Source organism: Pteropus vampyrus, unplaced genomic scaffold, assembly GCF_000151845.1.
Source record: "Pteropus vampyrus isolate Shadow unplaced genomic scaffold, Pvam_2.0 Scaffold56, whole genome shotgun sequence".
Lineage (NCBI taxonomy): Eukaryota > Metazoa > Chordata > Mammalia > Chiroptera > Pteropodidae > Pteropus > Pteropus vampyrus.
In genome coordinates, this window is record NW_011888837.1 from 3,695,049 (window position 1) to 3,701,172 (window position 6,124).

The 6,124-nt window shown below is 35.4% G+C and overlaps 1 pseudogene; it reads left to right on the top strand.

Moving 5' to 3' along the window:
- Positions 1 to 1,261: 1,261 nt before the first annotated feature.
- Positions 1,262 to 1,663, top strand: LOC105292349 (annotated as a pseudogene).
- Positions 1,664 to 6,124: the final 4,461 nt, after the last annotated feature.

Below are 6,124 nucleotides of genomic sequence, written 5' to 3' on the forward strand. Positions count from 1 at the left end.
CATTTTTGCACTTTTGGGAAACTCCCTCTTGGAAGCCAACCATCATGCCACAAAGAAGCTCAGCCTAGATTATAGAATAAAGAGAAGTGACATGCAGAGAGACCCTAGAAAATGGAAGGCTGTCTTGAACATTCCAAGTCTGGTTGAGCTCCAACTGAATGCAGCTGCATGAATGTCCGCAGCTGCACCACATAGAGCTGAACAGCCTAGATGAGCCTGGTCAACCAATAATATCACGAGAAATGATAAAGCGATGTTGTTTTCATCCACCAAGTTTTGGGGTGGTTTTAACACAGAACTAGTGACTGAGACAATGTGTAGACACAGTGTTTCTGTGTACTTTTCCTGAAGTTTTTCTCAGGAGCAATGTTATTTGCACTTTAGGCAAAAAAAAAATTCTTATGTGTGGGACTGCCTCGTGTTGCGCATGATGTTCAGCATCACCAGCCCTTACCTGCTAAATTCCAGTAGTGCTTTGCAGTCATTGAGAGAATCAAAGACATCACCCCCCAGGCCCAAACGCCCCTCACTATGGACCAAATTACTTCTGGGAAGATGAGGACTTCAGAAGTTAGCTTCATTAATCAGTGGCAGGATTTATATTCTTCTTGTGTGTCCTGATCCCTGTTATGAGTTGAAACATCTCGTTCCCTGGCATTTCATGCTGCCTTAGTAAAAAAAAAAAAAAAGGGGACTGCATTAGACTATACCAGTAGTGAGTTTACAATGCCTATAAAATTATATTTTATTTGATAGTAAATAATGCAACCAGACGTGATAAATTTGGATGGATTTAACCTCAAGGGTACTCCAAAGAAAACTGGCACCTACCACCAAATATAGTTAATGTAGAAATCATCAGCATTCTTTCTCTAGTTTGTCCCATTTATTTAGCATTTTGGGGATCTGGAGAAAATTAGTAAATGAACTTTATTCTTGGATGCACGATCATCCTTGTCTTTTTCTCTTGATAGATCTTTGTAATGGAAACTCCTAATTGACCATATTGACAACACAAGGAAGGGTACCGTGGAGTTGAAACTTCTCTAAAATAAATATCACTTTCCAAAAGGCAAAGGATTTGAGAATTGACCTCCAAAAAGAGAGTTGCTTTTAACTATGAATATCTGTTCTTTGTGAACACTGGAGAAGATCAAAACTTTGTCTGTTAATTCATCACAGTGGGATTCCAGAACACATATTTTCTTTCCTGGAGTGCTTCAATTTCCAAGGCCAGCTCTTTCACCAGACACCCACCAGGATGGGCCACGTTCGCACCGAGACCATGAAGATGGTGGGCCAGATCATCATCAAGAAGTACTACACACTCCTGGGCAGCGACTTCCACTCCAACAAGCACGTGTGCAAGAAGCTTGCCATCATTCCCAGCCAGATACAAGACAGTGGGCTATATCACACATCTGATGAAACTGATTCAGAGAGGCCCTGTGAGAACTATCTCCATCAAGCTGCAGGAAGAGAGGAGAGGAAAAAGAGATGAGTATGTTCCTGAGGTCTCAGCTCAGGATCAGGAGATCACTGAAGTTGATCCTGACATTAAGAAAATACTGAAGCTCTTGGACTTTGGCAGTCTGTCCAATCTGCAGGTCACTCGGCCTACAGTTGGCATGAATTTAAAAACACTACGAGGAGCCGTTTGAATCTTTCTGTTATGCTGTAATATTTTCAATAAACCATGAACAACCTAAAAACTGTTTTATCACAGCCAACTTCAAGTCCAAAGTTTCATTTAGTCAGTCTAAGGCATTAGACTGTCTTAATAAGATATAAAATGTCCCTTCTACCCCATGCTTATACCCACACCAATTCCCTCTTTTGTTTTTCCATTAGTTTATAATCTCATATTCCTACTAACATATTAGTTGAAATGGGGATGGTAATTTATTTGAGGACATCTTTGTCAATTTAGCTCTGAAAGAAAGGTGCCAATATGCTAGAACTGCACAGACCATCCAAAGAAGACATTGGATGCCAAGTTAGAATTTGGAATTAAGCTTCCAAAAATAACAAAATTATACTTTAAGTCTTTGTATTTTACTTACTCAGGATTGTACAAATTCCCTAGTGACCTTTAGGAAGTAGAACAAAGAAGTAATTAAATTAGTAGAAAAATATAAGATATAAGAATATAATGACATCTGTCTTTCTTATATAGCTCTCTGTACGTGATACTACATGTACAGGATGTACAGTGAAATAAGCAAGATGCAGGAGTTCTTAGCTTTGAAAACTAACTGCAATATTAAGGAGAGAGGGAGAGAAAGAGAGAGAGAGAGAGAGAGTAAGAAACCTAAATATCCAATCTATTAAAATTTAAAATTAAACTATACTTCTTAAAAATATATATATATACTAGAATTCAAGTAGATGACAATATGCTAATTTTTAATCCTGATCTATTTTACAAAAACCTGCTCCTCGGTAAATGAATAATATGTTTATACTTCAAGTATATTTTTAATAGTTAACATTTCAAGTTCATATAACATTTATTTTAATAAAATTTGATATTTTAAAAAGAAAAAGAAAAGGACATTCTTCACTTTACAAAAAGATTCACAACGAGGTTTCATTATGTATTAAGACCTTTTGGGAAATTCTAATGTGATTACACTTATTAAAAGTTAATGCATATACAAATTCTCAGAAATTGATCTTTTGTGTAAATTGAGACATACCTCTCTGGCAAGGGCTAAAATCATTTTCAATTCCTGAAATATTAATCTCCCTCTCCTCCTCCTCACCCTAAATCTTCTGTTATTAAAATTTGGTAAGCTCTCCCAGAAGTCTCCTACATCAAAACTTTTTTTTTCGTGTCAACCATAACTTTTTTCTAGGGTCAATTAAAGAAATATCAAAGGACAGATATTTACTTAATTAGATAATGTGATACTATCACCCAATCCAGAGAACTGGACAACTCAAACTTCAAAATAATTCCAAGGACCCGAAACATCATACGGCCCATTAATATTTACCTGTTGGGATTTCAGATAAAGGATCTACAGTGACCTTTCCTTTTATAAAAAAAAAAAGTGAACTCTTCAGTCCCCTGTGGAATATAAAGAGTATCAGGGCAGTTGTGTGGCTTTGATGGACAAAATATAGCTTTATTAACCAACCAAGAGGAAGAAAAGAGGTCAATTTACATTAATTAATCACGGTCCTTAAATCTTCCCATGTTCACAGCTACCAAGCGGTGGAGAGAGACTAAAGTTCAAGTCTGTCTTAATCGAAAGCCAAGCTCTCCTGACACTGCCAAACTACCACGTTGCTTCCTAACTCCCCTCTATGAGTTTTTATCTGAATTATGAACATGATAAGTAAATGTGCTTAATGGCTAAATCCTGGTAGGATTGTTATTGGGTTGCTTTGAGGGATATGCTAATGTTCTTAGTTTCCACCAAGCTCATCTGTTTGTCTTGATCATGAAATATGCTATATCTGCATTAAAATGCAGGGAAAGGGGAAAAGGAGAGGCTATCAGAGAAGCTAAAAAAAAATTGAAGCAAACAGGAAAAAAGAAACAAATAATATTTGGAAGCTTGGTGCAGAAGAGATAAAACTTGAAAGAAGGAAAAGGAAAAAGAGAAAAATTGAAAAATCTAGAGGATACAAGTACAAAGAAGATCTGGGGACTTCCTTCCAGTTGTGGGTGGCACACTGGGTAATTTGGGTCAACTTTCTTGCAGAATAAAACTAAAATATCTGGGCAAAATATAAAAATCATACTTTTTAAAGTATCAAATCGATAAAAAGAGAATGTGGAATTATTGGGCCAAGATCTACAAGAAAATAGAAATCCAAAGATATGAGTCTGGCATTTTGCCTGAAGCATGTTGGCCAATCCAGAAAAGGCAGCTGAGAGGTTCAGCAGTATTTCTGACATTTTCATAGGGCCAGAGGAACAAAATGTGCAGTACCTCTGATGGGGAAACTTATAAGGCTTTTTCAAAAGACAGTAGGGGACACCTAAATAAATAAAGAGATATATGTTCATGGATTGGAAGACACAATATTATATTGCTGCCCTAAGACACAAATAAACTTATAGAACAAAAAAGAATAACTAGACATGGGCATGTTTATAAATGGCACTTGGTATATTATAGATGTGCCACTCATAGAAGTAGGGAAAGGATGGTTGTCACAACTGGATATCTATACGAGAAAGTGAAACTTGACTTCCAGCCTCACATTTTATCTCTACCTAAGAATAAATAAAGTGTGGAATGTTCATACAATGAATTACTATAGTGCCATGAAAATGAATGTTACCACATGGAAAAATCTCAAACATAATGTTAAAAATTTTGGTTACTGAAAAACAAAAATATGACTCTATTTATATAAAATTCAAAACATGCAAAACTAAAAATATATTGTTCAGAGATGTAAACATATCTCTTAAAACTATAACAAAAAATGAGGAACTGATAAATGCAGAATTAAGAAGAGTGGATACCTCTGGAAGAAAAGGAGATGAGGAAAGGCACACAAGGCACTTACTAATAATAAAATGTTGTTCTTTTTCTTAAATAAGGTTGTAGGTAATTGATACTCCTTGTATCCTGATTATTCTTTTGTATCTATTCAAGAGTTAATAGAAATGTAACAGATACATAGATTAGCCCAATACTGAGGGCCAAGTTTAAATTTAATATTCAGATGACATCAAAACCAAAGCTGAAGGTCACCATCACAGAATAAAATTTTTGAGACAAGAATGAATCTGAAAATTTTCCAGAAAGTAAATTGAATCATCACTTCAATTTTACTACTTAAAATATTTTTTCTCAAATGTTTAAATTTGGCATTATTATGCAGGAATAATCATTTCTCAGCTCTAACAACTGCCAGATTGCTCCTATGTGTGGTCAATGTACCTCATATTTACAATATCAAATAGATTAGCAAAGAGGAAGAATTTTTTTTGCCATCTATAGTCAGAATAGACTACTGCTGACAGGAAAGTTGCCTTTCCACTCTAGTAGCAACTGAATTAAAGTCTGTCTCCTCTGTGCCTTCTGAAGTTAAAGCTTTGGGAAATAGTGATTATGCGATTTCATTGAAGCAAACAGAATATTTGTGCATTGCTTGAGAAGATACCTTCTGAACATTTTTAGAAGCAAAAGTAACTTTTTTGCTCTCATGTGTTTTTATTTTCAATATTATACATGAACTTACTACTTTAATTTGTCCTTAAACTTTGGATCTAGACATGTGGCTATATAGTACCATAAATCGACTTTCAAGATAAAAATGGCCTCTGCATTTCTATTTGCACCTTAGCTTTCACTGGAGGCACAGCAATTTCAGCACCTTCCCTGGAGCAGCATAAAAAATGAATCCTTATAGTAGATATCATATAAGAAATACTTGTACTCTCAAGCTCATCAGTTAGGTTATTCTTCAGCAGGATCCAGCAAATGAACTATTTTATCTTCAAGAAACCCACTGATTCTAAGTCCTGCTTGTTGATATTGTCTTCAGGTGGACTTTTAAACATGTAGTAGCTACTCCTCCATCCTATTAGAATATTTTGCATGTGAACTTGACAAGGCAGTTCCAAAAACTTTTGGATGTCCTGGTGTTTGTATCTGGCTGAGAAAGAATAATAAGTAGTCTGCTACCTTAGAGCCAGTAATCTTATGATGATATCCTATTCTGCAATTCCTTTCTGAACATACAAGTGAAGGGTGTGAACATAACATTATATCTTCTAAGTCTTATATCATTCATACTCTTCATGATGTTTTCTGCAATGTCAATGACAATACATGACATTGCATTGATTTTCCCTTTTAAGAATATTTCTTCAATCAGATTTGCTCTGTTGCTGGCTATTTGAAATCCAGGCATCTCTCAACAAGCTAGTAAACCAGAATCAGTCAGTTTAGAAATTTCAGAAAAGACACTGGAGTAGGCGTTCTAAAATTTGAGACCAAAGCCACAGCTTGAATGGCACATTTTCAGCTGGATAGCAAGGTCAAAACTAAACTTTGGAACTTAAGTAATTTTTAATAAAATAACTACAAAAAATAAAGAGACAAAGCTTAAAATTAAAGGGAAGAATGTGGTCCTTAAATCTTCCCATGTTCAC